The sequence below is a fragment of the Eutrigla gurnardus genome, assembly GCF_963514095.1.
Source record: "Eutrigla gurnardus genome assembly, chromosome: 21".
Classification (NCBI taxonomy): domain Eukaryota; kingdom Metazoa; phylum Chordata; class Actinopteri; order Perciformes; family Triglidae; genus Eutrigla; species Eutrigla gurnardus.
The window spans coordinates 14,571,863-14,581,602 of record NC_139932.1 but is presented as its reverse complement, the minus strand read 5'-3'; positions in this window follow the sequence as shown (position 1 = coordinate 14,581,602).

Sequence of the window (9,740 nt, the reverse complement as noted above, 5' to 3'; positions counted from 1 at the left end):
TCCACGTATGAAAATGTGGGTGTACGGTCCCGATGGGGGCTGGGGGTGCGGAGGGCTCCTATCTGGGCCGAGCTAGGTCACGCAGGCCCATCCACGCTGCAGTGGCTCTGTGACGTGGCATTGAACTAGAACCAACAGCAGGTCCGAACCCTTTAAGAGGTGGTACCACTCCCTGAGAATGCAAGAGACCTGCGTGTAAGCTGGCGTTTTCGATCGGAGCGGCTAAAACAAATAATTTATTAATGCGGGATGGACCCTGAGATGTGAGCAGCAGGCAGCAGGAGAGTCAGGAAGTGTGTGTGTGTGTGTGTGTGTTTGTGTTAGGAGGAGGGGTAAGTTTCAAATATCACAAAAAATGCATTTGAAAAAAATAATGTGTTTACCTGCCTGTTTACTGCATTTTAAATAACGAGTTATTCCAGAGTAACGCGTGTCATCAGAAATGACAAATATTTGAGCAGAATTGCTGCAGCCTTGAGAGGACTTTTTATTCCTTTTGTCATCCAACGTTGGGGAATATTTCGATGCCTCACAATGAATTTAACGCAGGCTCGAATAATACCAAGGTCACAAGGATTGCAGTTTTTAGGTTTGTTGGGAATTGAAATTGTGCTCCATGCTCCATGCTGTTCTTAGAAATCATTAAAAAAAAAAGAGCCCTTTTTGCTTTTTTGGATCAGAGTGGCGTTTCTTTTGTTCCCTGGATAAAAGTCCTTGTAATTACATTTTTTTTTAAATGTCCTTGAGATGGGGAAGTTTATTCTGTCAGCTAAATTAGAAACCAAACTTTTTTCTAATAAACCTGGCAGTTGACCTAGAGAGGGGAGTCTCATGGTTAAGTGAAAGTAGGACGAGGATTCTCCCAAAACGCCACCTCTACTTTTAATGAGAGAAGAGCTGCCTGTCTGGGATTTATTGTCTGTTTGGCTGTTTTTTAAAAGCTGTTTAGGACACTTGTCTCTCCGAGAGCGCAGGTCCATTTTGTCTCTCTTCTGTGCTCTGCTCTGCTGCCGAATGGGCTCCCTCCTCACACAGAAGCTCACTTTTCAGAGGTGAGTGGCTTAATGATTATCTGAGAAATGCATTTGAATCAAAGCGCTGCGTTCTCGCTCTTGATAAGTGTTTCGGAAAACATTTATTTTGACCTTGAAGGCTTTCAACACTTACTTAAAGCCTCCATCTGTTTTTTTTTTGTTTAAACCTCTTATACATTTTCTAATAATAACGATAAAAGAAAAAAATCATGTTTATACGGTGATATCATGTATTTAATGCTTCATTTTGTGGAATAAAAAAAAAAAGTATAAGATCGAAGCAATTTACAGTAATAGCTGCGTTTAGGAAAGGATGGTCTTTTAATTACGCATTCAAAATGTCTAAAAGTCAAATTATTTTCTACACGCAGACGGCTGTTTATTTTCCAGACAGTTATGTATTTATCTCATCGTTTCTAGAGAGATTTGAGAGTTTCATAAGACTGTGACATCCCAGAGAAAAGGCTTTGAATTACACAAACTGAACAAGTGAATCAGGGTGAATAAGTGTTTCAAACTGAACTCGAACCTTGAGTATTTGTAAAATTGCCATATAGTAAATTTTAGGTACCAGTAATAATTATAATATATTTTTTAATCTAATTTCCGAATGATGAAACTTTGATTCGAAAGAAGTACAGTCCATTTTCAACTTAGTTGTGTTTTCTTTCCAGAGTTGGGTTTATATAAAAAAAAAAGAGGTCAAATTGAAAATTCAGGAAAAACTAAATTATCATCATCTCGTTGTTCAATAAAATACAAAGAATCTCTACAGAATAAAGCTTTATCCTTTTACAAAGGTCCCTCTTGGAAATACTCTTTAATTTGATTAGGTTACATTAAAATTTAGAATTTAGATTGTTCAACTTTTTCGCTTAAACAAAGTCCTTTTATTCAGTCGAGTCACTTTTTAAACAAATTCTTAAATTAATTCTGGGTTTTTAAAAATTGATCCAGAGCAGGAAAAACCCCATTTTGATCCCTGACTGAAACACACCTTATTTTACTGCACTGGATGCTGGCTGTCCTGGCCCTCATTACACCACCAAGCATTAGCAATGTGGCCTTTATTTTAATAATTCTATTATAATCATCAACTTTAGTATTTATGAATATTTGCTTTCTCCTCATCCTTATTTAGCTTGTATTCTCTTATTTGCCATTTAAATGAAGTGAGAAAGAAAAGGCTGTAATGGTTCGGACTCCTCTTCTCTCACTGTGGTGTGAATCATTTTATCTCATACTCTCACACTTTGAAACAATTAAAACACCCGATTCGTCCCGAGCATCTTCAGAGCGAACCGGGGGAAATCCTGACGGACGATCCGAATAAATCAAAGTGAATAAAAAACGCGTACATAGCTGCACACTCGGCCCCTCGTCTCTGACGGACTGCGGAGGGTTAACTCGTATCTGTTTAGTCCCAAAGTGACGAACGGAATTCATATCTGTATCTCCTGCAGTCCAGCCGTTGCAGCTTTTCTCTTTTGGTATTTTTGTAATTTATTAAACTTTACAGATGTTGTTCAATATACGACGTTTTTCGTCGTGATTTGGCAAGTTATTAGCAGTGTGTGTGTGAGTGCATCACTCGGGCCGCCATGTTGTCTCCCCCTGTCCTCCATTTTGTGATTCTGCCTCTCGGTTCCTTCTCACCTGCCTTTATCAAAATCTGATCCGAACTCTCTTTTTCTATTAAAGTGAGAGGAAAAAGAATTAATCCATCAGGTTATTGCATTTCCCTTTAGGCTTTGTATTTATTTATTTATTGCTGAGACACAAACTGAAAGCTGACAACATCTGACATTTAAGTATATTTAATAAAATCTGAAATCAAAACGACTCGATGAAAACCGCCTGGACGGACTCCAAAGACTCCCCCAAAGGAGGTCTGTTTTCTATGTGACACCTCTTAGAACAATTAGTCCACATAATCAGCAACAGCCACGTTCAAAGTCGCACCCGACCCTGGCTTTTACGGCTCGGCAGCGCGGAGCGACTGTGACCCGTAGCCCCATAATGGCCGCCGGGGGTCACGGAGGTTAATAGAGACTGATGTACGAGGCCCCAGAGTGACATCCCAAAGGGGATGGCCCCTTAATCCTTATTAGGCCTCTGTGTTAGTGATCCTTACCTTTCAAAGCAAACAGCACGCTCCCTTTGCGGTGGGGCCCCGGCCCTGCCCCCGGGCGCTACACTTCTGACCCCGGGGTCGTGGCCTTTGTTCGGAGCCCTTCAGAGACTGACCTCAGAGGTCACAGCTGTAATAGAGAAGTTGTCAAGGCACGTGCTGCCGAGGGGCCCCTCAGCAGACCACCTCGTAGAGGGAGCGGGCGCACCGCACCGGTCACCGCAGACAGGAGGAAGTGTGTGTGTGTGTGTGTGTTCACTGGAGTGTGAACGTGTAGATGGCTCCAACTTATAAGGCGAAAAAACACAACTGGGGGTTATATGTGAGTTATTACCAAGCGGGACAACGTCTCCAGTTTGTAAGAAAACAATAAAAAAGAGCCGAACTTGGGCATTTTAAAATGCAGTAAGTCATGTGTTCACAGACGTCACGGCTTTCTTTACTGCCATTTCCCAGGTGGTTCTACTCAATTATGCCTTTTATGAACCGCCGACTAAAAACTACAAGTAATGGATTTAAGAAATCACATTTTTTGTGTTATTTTCATGCAGAAATTGACTATAAATTCTTATATGAATTCCCTCAAAGAGAGCAGTTTGTTTAATTTTGCTCAACTTCCTATTTAAAAAAAAAACTGATGATCCAATATTTAATTTTAATTCATGTTGTTGGTTTATATTTTGTGTTTTTTTGCGGAGGAATATTAAAAATATTGTGGCTCATATTATTCTCATGTGCTGCTTGTCCCAGGGCGATACAGCAGTGTGTGTGTGTGTGTGTGTGTGTGTGTGTGTGTGTGTGTGTGTGTGTGTGTGTGTGTGTGTGTGTGTGTGTGTGTGTGTGTGTGTGTGTGTGTGTGTGTGTGTGTGTGTGTGTGTGTGTGTGTGTGTGTGCATTCGACTTGAATCTTCGCTTGTTGATTGGTCGTATTTGTCGCAGTGTGGATCAGGGGGGGTGATTCGAAAAGGAGGTGAAGGTGCCGGGGGTCTGATAAGACCCCTGAATCCTCCACCTCCTCCTCCTCAGCTCCTGAAACAATAACTCCACTCTGAGACGTTCACTGACATGTCGCCACCGTTCAAAAAACACGAGTTGCGTATCACTTGACACACTTCCTGCGGTCGGTTTATTTGATCGTGTTTTGCGATTTAATTCCCCCTCCCCTTCTGCACGGTTTACAGATCGCGTGGAACCTCATCAGTTGACCGCAGTTTCCTTTTTGTTTTAACCGATAACATGCTTTAAAAAGTCACTTTCACTCTGAATAATCAACAATGCAGTAATCTTTCACACACTGACAAAACATGAGACAGAGCCTGTTGGATCGGTGAAGGGGCTTGATGAAGCAAAAACAGAAATAGTGCTTGTGGACTGTCGGAGGTGTCATAAACGAGGTTGTTAATATTGGAGTTTCATCAATGGCAGCATTACGCAGGCCGCTCCTGCAGGGGCGAGGCTGCGCAGAGGGCTACAGTGTCAGAAGTTGGCAGTCGAGCCAAAAGCGGAGTCGTATCCTCAAGTGAACTCTCCACGACGTACGGTGCAACAGGGCTCTGCCAAGTTTTTTGAATTCCTGCCACATGTTAGATGGTAAACAACTGACTAGCAGGAAAACGTCGTCTCAGATAGACGAGCAGAGGGGGGGAGAGAGGCTGAGAGGCTCCCCTCATTTGTTTACACTATTGTTTGATTTATAATTCAGCACGTAGAGCGGTTTTTTAAAAGGCTTTCGCAGCCGTTCGCCATTGGTCCAGAGACGTGGTGAGATGTGACGTCATGGTTGTTCAATACGACGACTTGTTTTGGTTGCTCCATCCGTTTTTTGGTGGATTTATGTCTCGATAAAGTGGAAGTGTTATCTCCGGGGGGTTTTTTGTGTCGAGTAATAACCCCCCGATTTCTGTCTTCGCTCCTCGGCTGGAAGCTTCTTCGGCGTTTCGTGCATTGTGCGTTTTTTAGATTTTTAGAAAAAAATCCAGAACACAGGGAGTATTTGAGACTGTGGAGTACTGAGGAGAGTTAGGCAAGACAAGTGTACTCCCTCTCTGTCTCTCTCTCTCTCTCTCTCTCTCTCGCCGTCCTCTGAGGTAGAAACACACACAGCAGCGTAACGCCTTTTCTTTCAGCTTCCAGGACTGAGCGTGAGGAGGTAGGAGAGGCTGCAACCAGCCAAGCGGCCATGTTATTTTCGCTGTTCAGGCGCTCGAGCTCTCCATCTCCTCCTCCACAGTGAAAAAAAAAGAGACACACACCAGAAAAAAACGCGACATAAGGAGGTTTCCCCCACTTTTTTTGAGTTCAATATGCGCAATTTCCCCCCTTTAGACAATAAAAGGCGGCTTGAAATCAACACCGGCTAGCTGTGCTCCACGACGTGAGAGGCGTCGTTTTTTGTTTTTTTTTTCTGGACAGTTTTCCCTTTTTCCCCTCTCTTTTGTGCCGCTGCTACAGAGAGGAGGGGAGAAAAAAATTTGCCTCTCTGTGCTGAGTTTCTTTTGGGGAAAAGAGACGACTGGAGGGGAGGGGAACGGCGTCCAAAAAGAGAGGAAGTTGTTTTTTCTGCCATGGGGGAATCTGTTGCAAACAGCTAAGGGGCATTACAGCGTTTTTGGCCAGAGAGAAGTTTTTTTTTTTTTCGGGGAGGGGAAGTTGGGTGGAAACCAGATGGGTGTGAATAACCTTCAGCGGGCTGATGCGGAGGTTGGTAGGTGTGCATGAGACGGAGGGGGAGAGAGAGGGGGTGGGGGGGGGGAGACAGCAGGATCCTCCTCACGCAGGCTTAAATTAACACTCGCTGTTTCAGAAAAGGGCTGTTTATTACTGTAGGCTATAACTGTGCTACTGAAAGGACAAGAAAGGGTGGGAGACGGAATAGGCTGGACACCGAAGGGGGAGGGGGGGGGGAGGAGGGTGCAGGGGAGTCATCGGCAGTCCATTTTACCGTTCGGTTACTGCCCGACATTTCTCCTCTCCTTATTCACGGGCAGGACCGCCGCCGCCGCTGCAGATGGCAGCGAGGCAAAGGGTGGCCTAGTAATGGCACATGGCGGGCGCACTGCGGTAAATATTAAAGGCTTTTAACGGCATGATTCACCGTTTCAATCACGGCAAAAGGTGCTTATCTGAGTTGCGTGCCAAAGGCGTTCAACGTAGCTTCCGTCTTTAACTCGTTAACAAAGCGGTCATTTAGACGATATTGGTCAGTGATCATTTTTCCGGCCTTTATTGAGGGAGCGCCACGGTGCCCTCACGCCTCCCTTCCCCTGGAAGTTTGGCGATAAACGACACGTTGGTCAAAGTCCAAATGTCTGCTGTTAACCTCAGAGCCGTAACAAGTAATCTTTTTATTCGCGTTGAATCTCAAAGTTAGTCGTCGCAATCGTCCCAGAATCCTTTAAATCATTTGTGAGAGTGTGTGTGTGTGTGTGTGTGTGTGTGCGTTTCTTGCTATGACTTCAGCTCCCTCCCCACCCCGCCTCCGTGCACGCGCACGTCGCGCCGGCACCGGTGATGAAAATGCGTAGTGCTCACGCACTCCCACACGTCCCTGTTTCATCATCAGCTGAGCCCGTTCTCCTCCACTCACAGCTCGCCTGCCCTCCCTCGCTCGCCCCCTCCCCTCTCGGCTCTTGCTTCTTTTTCTATCCATCGCTCTCCTCCTCCTCCTCTCTCCCTGGGTCCCGACCACATGCAAGAGGGTGGACTAGGACGCTGCAGCTGAAAAAAAAAAAAAAGGGGGAAAAACGCTCCGCTGCTATTTCTACAGGCAGGCCCTCCCCTTTAGCTAGTCTTTGCCAAAAGAGGGAGGGATTTTTTACTACTCCCAGTCCCAGGATTTTAACCCCCTGCCTGCCCTTGCTTCCCTCTGCAAGATCTCCTTCTCAATATCATGCAACAAGTGGCTTTGCTTGACTCCTACTCCGACGTCGCCGCGCCATTTGCGAAGACTTTTTTTTTTCCCAAGGACCCCGTTTTCTTCGTTTCACGGGCGCGTTTGTTCAGTTTTTAGCTGCTTTGCTAGAGTTAAACTGTACTGGGGAGAGTCAGGGTTTTTATTTTTTTTTGGTTCGTGCTCCGCCGTGATGCCAAGGCTCTCCTTTTTTTTTTTTTTTTTCGAGCACGTGCTTCTTGATCGCTCGCCATGCTTCCTCTCCTCACGAGTCCTCCCCTGAAGCCGGAGGACGAAGACGGCGGTTAGTTTTGGGCGTGTTGATTCGACCGGCTGCTGGGTTTTCATGGTACCTGTGCATGAATCTTGATTACAGCGGAGGATTTCTCCTATATTTTCCCCCGTGCTCTTATCTCCTCTGCCCTCCTCCTGCTTTACCCTTTCCTTCTCTAAACCTCTCCCTCTTTTGGGCTTTCTGCCCCACCCTCTCTTCCTCTCTCTCTCTCTCTCTCTCTCTCTCTCTCTCGTGGGCAGTCTCCAGTGAAAGGGGAGCAGGAGGGCGGAGCAGGGACGGGGCTTTTTTCTGGGACAGGTGCCAATTCCAAACAAAAGACACAAAAAGCCAAAAAAGAGTGCGATAGTTCTCAACAACGGCGAAAAAAGGTGGCATGTTTCAAGAGCGTATTTGCAGTAATAACATGTGTGTGCATGTGTAACTATTCTTCCCTTTCAGGACTTCTTTTTTTTTTTTTATTGCATGAGTCGCAGCAGAGATCTTGAATCCTCTCTCTCTCCCTCTCCCCCCCCCCCCCCCCCCCCCCCCCCTCTTTGCTTCCTTGCTCCCGTGAAGGCATTTGAGTTTCGAGCGGGGAAAAGAAGGAGGGGCGGGTGGAGTTTGGAAAGGGGCAGTGGGAGGCGGAGCCCTGCCTCCTCTCCTCCCTGTCGAGTCCTTCTGCATTATTCATATGCCCGGGCCAGCGCTGCGATCTAACTGGCTGCCTGGCTTAGCATTCACCCGACATTCAGCGGCTCTGTTTGCTAACATTCCTCATTCAAAGCCTTGTTAACTGCCAGACGGGATGAACACGCGACTCCATGGGAAACCCACATGGCCTCCTTATTGTGGCGGGCCCTGACAGTCTCAGACTAGGAGGTGGCAGACATGGGGGGAGAGAGAGCCTAGGGGGAGCCGGTCTGCAAATATTAGAGAGCAGTTAGCCGGGATCGGGCAGGTTAACCCGAGGCTTAGAGGTGGCTTTGGGGTGAGGTGGCCAGATTGACGGGGGTAAAAAACCCAGACGGAGGGGCAGACAGATCGGGGCAGACAGACAAGGCGTTGAGGAGGACTGGGAGGCTGGCACTTTTCTGAGACTCTGAATGGGTTGGCGTGCCCGCCTACTCCTTGCAGGGAGTGCAGAGCCGTGTGACTGAATCCGAGCTCCTTCTCTCCACAGAGGATATGTGGACGTACCGAGTGCAGCCTCTGAGGGATCCGGCACAATGAACGGCGGCGGTTTCCGGCGCTTTACCCCCGGATAGCCGATGACTGCCGGTGTGTGAGCCAGCTGCCTACCAAGTCTCAGTGGGTAAGTCCAGAGTGTGTGTATTTGCATGTTTGCCTGTTTATGTGTGTGAAGCATGCGTACATGCAGAGGTTTTCTTCTGACAAAACAATGACGCACAGAGACGAAACGAACGCCACAGCGCAACTTTGTTCAACCCCGATCTCCCGAGTTTTTTTTTTTTGTGTGTGTGTGTTTGAAATCCGGGGTGTTGTTTCCTTCAGGGCTAGACGAATATCCGGGGAGGGGAGGACGTTGCATGGGCTTTGAGTTTCAGACAAACAGAGCTAATCTCTCCTCGTGGTGCGTTTTCCTACCTGCAGTTTTGCACTCCAGGTCGGCCTTTTGTGCGTGTGAAAGAGAGACGTTTTATTTTTTGAGGTAGCAAAGTGGGACTAGTGCTGTAATGTTGGGCCGAGGGCCAGGCGAGGCCTGCTGCACAAGGCCGAGCCCCACCATAACGCTCCCTGTCTCTCTCTCTCAGTCTCTGTCCCTGTCTCCCCTTTTTCTCTCCCGGTCAGCTTTCAGAAATGCGGTCCGCTAACGGCGATTCTCACATCGCGTTTTCTCATTAAAAGCTCATCTGAGTGAATATGTGCAAGGTTGTAGCAGAAGGTCAAACATTTGAAAATGGGTCATTGCTGACACGTGGCCACACGTAGCTTTGATATAGCTCGAACAGGCCTTTTGGACATACCTGTTGTTAGGTTTTACAGCTAATGCGGCGCAAATAGAAAGCGTTTTCATTTATTTTTTCACATTTTTCCTTAGCGTAAACAAGAAATATGCTTCGAGGCATTCAGGTTTTATTCTGATTATACAAGACTCAATTAAATCCAAAAGGCTATGTAACCTTTATACACGCATTTTGGGTTGGGCAATTCTCCTGGAATAGCGGTGTAAAGATTCGATTAAAGTTGTATTATCATAAATATTAGTATCACACCTGCTTCCTCCATCAGCAGGGAATATCAGCTCCATTATCATCCGCATAATGCCATATTTTCCACATAATTAAAAACCTCAGTGTGCCACACCCATCGCTGATGATGATGGCATTGTTTAATTATCGCCCATCAATCACTTTTTGGAAGGAGCGCTATTTAAAATGTATTTATTCCCCC